General features: G+C 36.8%; 1 protein-coding gene across 1 annotated transcript in view; it reads right to left on the reverse strand.

Moving 5' to 3' along the window:
- The window catches only part of LOC123877677 (octopamine receptor beta-1R-like), a 49044-nt gene extending 48239 nt beyond the window's left edge, over nt 1-805 (reverse strand). The window contains exon 1 of the mRNA XM_045924526.1: nt 635-805. The gene's annotated coding sequence lies outside the window, so the exon portion shown is untranslated. The remainder of the gene's footprint in view (nt 1-634) is intronic.
- Between the last annotated feature and the right edge of the window lie 10437 nt (nt 806-11242).

Genomic DNA, 11242 nt, shown 5'->3' on the forward strand with positions numbered 1-11242 from the left:
TTAAAATTACAGGGGCTCAAAGATTTCTATGTGAATTTCTAAGACCGCATAACTTTGAAATCGAATATTTTAACAGAAATCTGGAAAACCACAGGCATAGATATTAGTTTCTGGAATATGTCTGCAAAATTTCATGGACTTTGGTTGCTTAATATTCTAATGAAATTGGAACTACGTTTGTATGGAGCGAGTGACGGAGAGACCCCTCTTAAACAGAAGATATTATAGACTGTCAAGCTGAAATTTTATACAAATATTAGAACCGTTTTACTACTCAAAATTTTAAAATACTTATAGTTACCGGAATATGAAAATTTAGTATCGAACAAAATATCTTTTCTAAAGAAACACACTCTATCGAAAATAACTACCTTTAAAAAGATAAATAGACACCTAATTATAGTAGGTATCTTCCAATAGCCTGATATTATTATTTAAAAATCCATTGAGAATATGAAAAATATCCACTAATAAAATATTTACTTTAAAATATCCATAATAAAATAACATTATAAAATCTTAATAATTGGTGGCTACATAATTATACCTATTATTTTATATTAATTTTTAAAAAAATTAAGTAATTTTAGAGTACTCTGTTTTCCAAAAAAAAAAAAAAAATAAGTAAACTTACTTTTAAAATATTTTTATGATATGAGTTCGTTTGCACTTCCAAAGTTTACATTAAAAAGAACTCACTTCCATTAAAAAATCAACTGTCACTTCACAGAGACACTCGTATTTCGCGCTGTTTTCCCAATATTTGAATATCGAAACCTGATAAAGGGGCGTGCAGACGCGTGGCTCGCCGGGATCGAGGCATGGAACTGGGCTTGCTGCGGCAACTTGTGTTCGGCGCAGGTTCCAAACGGTGCATGTACACGCGTTTTATGATGCAGTAATGTTTGAGAAGGAAAATATTTACTTTTGAGGATTTTCTCGCTTTATTTATAGACCTGAAATCAACAGACTCAAACTTGATTAACATGAAGTAGTTTCCTTGTCTGGTTCGCTCGTTCCCACTAATTCAACTGATAGCATTTTTTATTTACAAGTTTGAGAGCTTTTTCACAACCGCCAAATAAACTATGTGTAGAATTTCGACATTTTGACGGATTCCCAATACAAAAATTGCCAAAATGACTTCATCCATAAGTTAAAGTTCATCAAATTACCTAGAATATTTTGTAGGAGGTTGGATTTTTTTTGAAAAACAAAGTTCCACACCTGAGATTAGTGTACACGTTTTTTATGAAGCAATAATGAAGGAAAATATTAACTTTATTCAAAGAATTTTAAGATTTTTTTCGCTTTTTTCAATAGAACTGAAATCAACAGACTCGAACTTGAGTTTCACGAGAGGTATTTTCGTAAAGTCTGGTTAGAACCCTTCCTTTACAAATTTTAGTCGTCTTTGGAGTATTTTTTAGATGTCGGATTTTTTTGGTGAACAAAGTTCCATAGGCCACTGAGGCTAGTGTAACTCTATCCAATATAACGCGGGATTTTATGAAGATATCTTAATATTGGTATGTTATTATTTAAAGGCGGCGATTATTATTAGTTTAATTTAATTATGAAAAGCGCGGCGTTTTCCGGTGCAGTTCCCAAAATTCTAAGTGTTTTTCGTAGCACCGTAGCTACGCACGCAGTTGTAGAGCATCTACGACGGACTCTACACGACTATTCTTTACCATAACCAATTGAATTAAATACAGGTTTATTGTTTTATATGTGCAATCAGATTCTTTCACCTACCTTAGCAAAGTTATTAAAATCTGTTTTATTTGGAAAAATGAATAGAGGCGTGGACACCTTGCCTACGCTAAAAATATTCTGACCAATTATTGCTATTTTTTACGGATATTTTAGAAAACTCGTTCTAAATTTAAACTACATTAAAAATTAGTGGTAAACTTATGTGAAAACAATTTTTTTTTTTTCAACATTACTAAAACGTGACACAATGAGGAAGCGGAGAGGCGAGATCAAAGTAGGGAATACATGTACCTACCTAAACTTAATGGTACCCTAACTTGACTGCAAGCCCGGTATAAATTCACAGGAAACCATGTCTACACTGACCCCTATATTATATATTCTACGCTGGACTTGCGGTTGCTGACCTGTTTTTTGAAGCAACTTGATTTCGCCATTTTGACGCTGCGTACAGCAGTGAGCGTCATGTGACCGTACTCAGCACTAAATGTTAGTGATGAGATGATGAGACAACATAGTGAGTCTATCAACATAGTCTCAACATGAAGACCATTTGGAACAAAGTGTAATGGATTAAGAGCCCGCGAGGGCCCGACCTTCCCAAAACCACCATGATCCAAGCTTCAAAGTCGCTGATCGTTCATCTACGTGTTGGGGACAATACGCAGAGAAACTTTCAACTTTTATAAAACAACGACGGTCTGGCCTTCGCTGGCTCTCTCTCTATAATTTTTTCCCCCGGTTTTTCGATGGGGCACTTCTAATCGGCACAATCTAATAATCATCACTTCTAATAACTGTGTTTTGTATGGTACCCCATTTCCAGCGTACTTGTGTAAGTCCATTTCAGTGATACCTACCTGCTGCTATTGAAACTAGATAGTAGATAGTTTCGAATACTAGCCTATACCCAACTAGGAACTGACTTTGGCAGTCTTTGTTTTTGGGTGTCAATCAATGTGTGAAATGTTAGAGGCTAGAGTAGACAAAGCCTTTACGCCTGCATAGAGCGCTCAATTACTTGATTGCGAGCCCGGGATTCACAGTAAACTATATACGGGTGTTATTGAAACTAGTAATCACTGTAAGTCATAGAGTTAGAGTGAATTAGATTATGGAGGAGCTAACCTCATACTCCAGTATCAAAAACCGGTCAAGTGCGAGTCACACTCGCGCACTGAGGGTTCCGTACTCGGGTATTTTTTCCAACATTTCGCACGATAAATCAAAAACTATTATACATAAAAATAAATGAAAATCTGTTTTAGAATGTACAGGTAAAGCCCTTATAATATGATACTACCCCACTTGGTATAGTTTTCTTACTTTGAAAATTGAAACACATTTTAAATTTTTTTAATGATGTAACCACAAATTCGCGATTTTCGGATTTATTCCTGTACTTGTGCTATAAGATCTACCTACCTGCCAAATTTCATGATTCTAGGTCAACGGCAAGTACCCTATAGGTTTCTTGACAGACACGACGGACGGACGAACAGACAGACAGACAGACAGACAGACATACATACAACAAAGTGATCCTATAAGGGTTCAGTTTTTCCTTTTGAGGTAATGTAATGTGTATGTGAAGGTAAATCACATACACATTACATTATTACTAATTACAATTACATTGCACTCTATCTTTTTTTTACCCGACTGCGGCAAAGCCAAAAGGAAGGGTTATGATTTTAGCAGTCTGTGTATGTATGTGTGTGTGTTTGTATTCAGATTTTGTGTGTTCCTCCGTAAAATTCTGGGTTCATAAATATAAATGTACTACAATATTATATAATAAACGTTGAAATATAATTATTATAATATGTCAGCGTTTATTAAGACGATCGCAGTCGGGTTTTAGTTTTCAACTTTATCTTGTTATTGTTTAACTTAACTTTTTTTTTTAAATCTGGCTTTACTCTGATTAGCCAATGTCAAGTTTGTGATATTTTCAAGTTATTGAATTTATACAAGTATGGACTCCGTCTGCGCCGGCGCCCGCCGACATACGCGCGGCGCCCCTTTAGAGCGCTTCCCAGTCAGTTCCACCACCAAAAAACACCAACTAACACAAAAACCACTCTTAACAAAAAAAATCGCAGACGAAGTCCTTTACTTAACTTGTTACACAGAAAAATTGTACAAGACTGTATTTGGTAAATAAACATTTTTTCATTTTTCATTTTCATTTTTTCATTTTCATTATTCCTATAACACTCTTTTTCGCTCTCTTTTACAGAGGAAGGATATGTAATCGCATACACAGGTTGGACGAAGACATCTAATAGCAATCGTGCGGCAAGTGCGGGACGAAGGGGTGACCCGAACTGGCATGGTTGTCATTTACTACAAGAACTGAGGCATACAAGGAACCAAATTCAAATTCAAATTCAAATTCAATAATTTATTCAATAAAATGTAGGTACAATATGTTGGAATAATGTCTGATGAGCCTTATACATTTTACCACTATAACTGGTGTTTGAATATTATCTTAAATTCAATTAAATTAAATACAAATAAAGTCAAGACTAAAATATTAAGTAAAGAAAGACATACATAGACTTTACACAACCAAAGTATAAAATCATAGTTAAATAAAGATCAAAAAATGTCAACATTATAAAAACCATAAAAAACATATCAATTATTATTAACAACTCAAAATATGCTTGTCTGTTAGGTAGTGCTTAATGTCAGAATATATTTTGTTTTTTACACATATTTTAAAAATAATTAGACAAACAAAATAAAAATAAAAACTAGAGATATCGAAAAATCATAGGTGCTATTATTTATAAGGATTCAAGTATTCCTTAATCGAATAGAAGCATTTCTCTAATAGCCACTTATTTAAAAATGATTTTAATGTAGTTAATGGCATAACTTTGACGTGGGAAGGAAGCTGATTAAATATGCTTATTGCCATGCAATACGAATTATTTTGGAATAAGCATAATTTTATATCAGGGTATATCAATCTGTCTTTGTGTCTCGTTGCTTTTCCAAGTGCATCTCCATGTCTGGTGAAGAGATCAGGGTTATTTTTTACAAATATGCACATTTCTTTTATATACATACAAGGTAGAGGGAGTATATTAAGGGATTTAAAAAGAGGTTTGCAACTATCCAAATAGTGAGCTCCACATATTGCCCGTATACATTTTTTTTGTACTTTGAATGCTCTGTCTATGTCAACTGAGTTACCCCAAATTATCAGACCGTAATTAAGTACAGATGATACGTAACCGTGATACGCACTCAAAACAGCGTCTCTAGTGGCTATCTTCCTTAATTTTTTTAAAGCGAACACAAACTTATTGATTCTACTACATACAATGTCAATGTGATTTTTCCAGTTGCAGTGTTTATCAAGTTCAATCCCTAGAAATTTGGTTGATTCCACTTCACATATGACACTGTTATTGTAATGAATATGAAGAGGAATATCTTTAGCTTGAACGCTTTTGAATGCCACAATTTTTGTTTTATCTACATTAAGTTTTAAATTATTTTTATCTAGCCAGTCTATGATCTGATTGATAGTTAGGTTGATGTCTGAATTAAATGTTTTTTCGTTAGTACATTTGATTAAAACAGTGGTATCGTCAGCGAATAGGATGGTTTGGTGTTGTGTTACCTCAGGAAGATCGTTTATATATAGTAAGAATAAAATTGGTCCTAAAATGCTTCCCTGAGGTACACCGGTTTTGTTATGCTTAAATGTGGATTGGTACGTACGTTTTACCAAAAGCTTAATTTGCTATAATCCGCCAAACCAACGAAATCTGTATGGTACGTAGCACCACACAAATTCCAACACCACTCGACGCGCGTTTCGCCCCGACACCGGAGTATCCTCAGGAGATGTAGACCTTACAATGTCTAATTGCAAAGTACTTTGCAATTAGGCATTAAGGTCTACATACAGATTTCGTTGGTTTGGCGGATTATAGCAAATTAAGCTTTTGGTTCCTTATATATCATGGACATCCGCAAAGTAACGCCTGCTTCTATAATACATTTAGAACTAAGGCGTCGGACTTCTGTGTCTCTATTTATACTGTGACTTGGGTTTGCAAAGAAAAACACGTCCCCTTTTAAAAATTTATTTAATCACAATTGTTTCACTTTAATGTAACGTCTAATAAATTACTCTCACCGAAATAATGGTATACATTTCAGAGTGGAAAAAACTCGTAAATCGTTGGAATTTATCGCACGTCTACCCGCCTATAATCTGGTAGCTCTGACTGATACGATCCGCAGAGTCAGTGTATACTTGTAGGTACTTATCGTTGCACGGATGCAATGTTTGGACTTAGGAGTGTCCCTTTTTTACCCGTGGGTAACAAATGGATACTCCTAACATTCCAGGGACTACAGGAAGTACCACGGTCCTTCCTGTAGTCCCTGGAAGGTACATTGTTAAAGAACTCGACATCAAGCTACGTCATCGTCTAATAATAATAATAATTATTGAGTAATTCTTAACATCTCACTCTCTTAGGTCATATATACTACGGCAGCTTGCTATGGCCCAAACTGTGATGCCTACAAACAAGGTGCATCAGGCTAGGGGGTCTTCTAGGTTGAGCCAAAAAGCCAAATCGCCCATGAGATGGACGGATAATAACATCTTGGAAATCCCACCATATATTATGAGTGCGTAAGAAAGGCAAGCGCCAGGAAGGAGTGAAGACGAATTGTCAAGCGAAGCGAGCTACAGCTGAAATGACGTCCACGATCAATATATATTATGGCGCTTAAGAGGGGTCTCTCCGTCACTGGCTCTATACAAACGTAGTTCCAATTTCATTTGAATATTAAGCAACCAATGTCCATGAAATTTTGCAGACATATTCTAGAAACTAATATCTATGTGCCTGTGGTTTTCCAGATTTCTGTTAAAATATTCGGTTTCAAAGTTACGCGGTTTTAAAAATTTATATACAAATCTTTGAACCACTATAATTTTAAAACTACATATTTTTAGAAAAATCTAAAACACCACAGGCACAGATATTAGTTTCTAGAATATGTCTGCAAAATTTCATAGACTTTGGTCGCTTAATATTCAAATAAAATTGGAACTACGATTGTATGGAGTAAGTGACGGAGAGAGCCCTGTTAAGAAGAAAACTTGCTGCGTCACAGAGTAAGGATGGAGGCATTGCACGGACGAATAACATAGGCCCGCCTCTATTAATAAGACAACTCTCTGTTGTAGGTAGTTTCAAATGCTAGTCTGTAAGTAATGATCTAATAGCCGCAGTGCAGTTGCTGCCAAGTTATCGAGTCTATCGGTGAACTCCCGATATTACAACTGTGATTTAGGTTTAATGGTGTTCAACCCCTTCTCCGAAGTCGGTTAAGCCAGACACATACTTTTAACATGCCGCTCGACCCGATGCTATGTGTGATACGTGTTGAGCTAAATCTAAACGAAAGTCGAGGTCGACTGTTGAGGCACCGCAAGTCGATGTCGACTGTCGAGGGAACGAAGGTCGATGTTGATTGTCGAGGTAACGAAGGCCGATATCGTCTGTTGAGGTTACGACATTTGATATTAACTGTTTAGATAACGAAAGTCGATCTCGACTGTCAAAGTAACTAAGATCGATGTCGACTTTTAAGGTAGGTAACAAAGATTAATGTCGACTGTCGAGGTAACAAAGGCCGATGCCGACTTTTGAGGTTACGAAATTCAATATCGGTTGTTTAAGTAACGAAGGTCCATGTTGACTGTCGAGGCAACGAAACTTTCGAGGTAACGATGGTCGATGTCTACTGTCAAAGTAACGAAGGTCGATGCCAACTTTCGAGGCAAGGGAGGTCCATGCTGACTGTCGAGGTAGCAAAGGACGATTTTGACTGTCGAGGTAACGCAGTTCGATGTCGACCGTCGCAACAACAAACATCGATGTCGACTTTCGAGGTAACGAAGGTCGATTTCGATGGTAGAGGTAACAAAGGTCGCTGTTGACTATCGAGGTAAGTCTTCAATACTTTAAAGCATGTTTGTTTTCGAGAAATTCAACATAGAGAGATAAATTTTATTAGGATAGTTACCTTTTTACCTATACCTATGTAGGTACATATTCTCAAAAGGTATTCAATATCAAATAGTTCCAATATATTTTATAAATATTATTCTCTGCTGCGCATTGCGATGGTTCTCAATAAGAGCACCACTCTGAATATTTTAACTCCCGCTTCCCGACCGCTCACCGGTTCGAACATGTTAAGTGCACTTGTACCGAATATAATGAACCATCGATCAATAACCGTTTGTATTTTAAGATAATATTTTATTTTTAATTATAAAGGACTAGCTAACCCGTCCCGGCTTACCTAGGAAAGAATTTTGGAAAATCCTTTTTGATTGGGGATTAAAAAAAAACTAGTGCTAAATCCAAGTTTCTAGGCCCAGCAGAGGTAAGATAAGAAAATAATCGCTGTTTGAACTGTTCACTGATATTAGTCAGTGAACAGTGAATCAGTGAATATTCTTGCTTTTATACCTATAGACAATTTTATAGCTAGGCAATAGACATAGAGAAAAAATACTGTTCTAATTTCTTGCAAATAAGACTGATTTCATATCTAACTGAGTTTAGAATCCTGAGGATGCCGAGTATAGGGATGTGTTTCTATGTAAATAATAGATACACCGCAACTAAGTACCTACATAAAGGTAGTAGCTCACTTACACGACTCAGCTCCGGCAGAGTAAAAGAATGAATAATCAAATATGAGCTTAAAGTCGTACTCTGTACAGTGTACATACATTTTACAGTGGCAACATACAAATTCACGAAACAATCACACCAACATACTGTCTGAAACCACCATTACTTGAATAGGTACCTAAGTAAGTATTATGTTGATCTTGTTGTTTCGCACTTCCTTCGTCTAGGGCTTTAACAGGGCTCTCTCCGTCACTCGTTTCATACAATCGTAGTTCCAATTTCATTTGAATATTAAGCAACCAAAGTCCATGAAATTTTGCAGACATATTCTAGAAACTAATATCTGTGTCTGTGGTGTTTCAGATTTTTCCAAAAATATGTAGTTTTAAAATTACAGGGGTTCAAAGATTTGTATGAAAATTTTTAAGACCGCGTAACTTTGAAACCGAATATTATAACAGAAATCTGGAAAACCACAGACATAGATATTAGTTTCTAGAATATGTCTGCAAAATTTCATGGACTTTGGTTGCTTAATATTCAAATGAAATTGGAACTGCGATTGTATGAAACGAGTGACGGAGAGAGCCCTCTTAAAAGCTTTACCCACCGTTTGAAACTTAAAGTTCAAAATATTCACCCACATTTAATTAGACCTGTTTACATACGAACAAGTAGGGAACTTGCAAAAGTAATTGCTTGTCTTTGGACTTTTGATAGACGGAGATTGAATTGTAAGATAACTCGTTGTTGGGTGGAACTTAATAGTAGTAACAGACGATCGAACTGAACCACGAACTGAACCATGAACTGAGCCGTCGTACCAGTTCGATCGTGTGGCGCACGGTACGCCGTACATTATTGGTACGACGGCGAACCGCGTCGTGGTTCAGTTCGATCGTCTGTTACTACTATAAGGGCCGGCGCACATAATATTATGGCGGAACGCAGCGCAGAGCACGTCCGCGAAGTTTTCTAATCGCGTGACACATTACGCGAATTTCTACCAGAGAATGGGCGAGCACGCGCGGGCCTGCGCGCGGATGCGCGAGTAACCGCACGGATGCACAATTGATTTTAGATATTATTTCAATGAGGACAATGTCGATAATATTTTGACTGTGAAAAATGCTCTGCGCTGCGCTCCGCCATAGTGCGCCGGCCCTTAAAGGAAGGAAAAATTTCTTGGCAGAAATCGTTTATTTCCTTTACAATGACAGTTTAGATCTAGACTCTAAAGTCTAACTATTTGAGGTACCTAGGTAATGTTGCTTTTAGTGATAATGGTTTAGTTCCTTGGTTTTGCCTTTTACGCTGACAGTTCAGTTTTACGTGACTTCATTCACGGTTTTTGCTCGTTTCTGATACGACCTGCTAACGGAGTAGAACGCCCTTCCGGCATCCGGTGTGTTTCCCACACATTTCCTATAGTTGGACTTTGATAAATCTATGGTGATTCCTGCCACGTATAAATAACTTACTGGACTTCGTCTGTGTTGGTGTTAGCTGGCGGGCGTGCTCTTTCTTTTTTAGTGTTTTTTTTGTTAAAACTGACTGGAAAGCGCTCTAAGGGGGTGCCGTGCGTATGTCGGCGAGTGCCGGCACAGACGGGGTCCATACTTGCATAGTTTAACTAACTTGTTACAAATAACTACAAACTAGACATTGGCTAATCTTTGTAAAGCCAGACGAGAGAAGAAAAAAAAATAACTTACTTAGGTACCTACCTACTTACGTAGGTACTTACTTTACGTGGTTACTTACCTTCAAGACGAGCGTGAATAGGCTCCTTCTAGACAAGTGTAGATGTCGACGTGTTTTAGGGCGCATTCTGTACCACAAAGTGCCGAGTGGAGGCAGCGCGGCTGCAGCGCTGCACTCGTGCTGCTTGGTAAATCCATATTATAAAAAAACGTGCGACTGCAGCGCTACACCCGCGTGTCAGTTGCTCGATCGAAATTAAGGCTGCTTTTCCACCAGAGATGTGCTATGCTACGTTGCTATAAATGCGTTTGATATCCACCAATCATATTCATTGGTGCACATAGCTTAGCATTTAACCGATTCTGACGAAATTTGGTACAGGGTTAACCAGGGACGGACATAAGTTACTTTTTATCCCGGAAAATCAGAGTTCCCGAGGGATTTCTAAAGACCCATCCACTTAACCGATTTGTATGAAATTTGGTACCGAAGTAGCTTGCGTCCCTGTAATCGAAATAGGCAACTTTTTATCCCGGAAAATCTAACAGTTCCCACGGGATCTTTAAAAACCTAAATCCACGCGGACGAAGTCGCGGGCTTCCTCTAGTTCATAATAAAAGTTATTAATTCCTTGATTCCGTAGATTCATTCGTCCCACATTTCCTACGCTTCAAGGAAATAGGTACATTAATAACACAAATATTTCAATAAGTATTTTATTCTGCGCATGATATGTAAAAAGCGTCAACTAAAGATATTTACAAGTAAAATAAAATCCATAATTTTCATCATACAAACAAAAAAATAACTATAATATGACCACTCGATTCTATACAATTGGTAAACAAAACGCATCGATACGGCCATTAAATGTCAAGAGTGGAGCTATATTACCATCTCTTTCTTACACATGCAACAATAGTGTCATTCCTTCTTACAAAGCCATTATAAACATTGACATATTTATGTCTAACTTAAAGGTACTTAAAGATTTTTTACAATTGCTAAATAAAACTCATGATATGGTCATAACGACATGTCAAGAGTGGAATAGCTATAATATTGCCATCTCTTTTTTACACATAAAGTTGCCTTCAAACTACGGAAATATAATATATAAATAT

Source organism: Maniola jurtina, chromosome 24 (assembly GCF_905333055.1).
Source record: "Maniola jurtina chromosome 24, ilManJurt1.1, whole genome shotgun sequence".
Classification (NCBI taxonomy): domain Eukaryota; kingdom Metazoa; phylum Arthropoda; class Insecta; order Lepidoptera; family Nymphalidae; genus Maniola; species Maniola jurtina.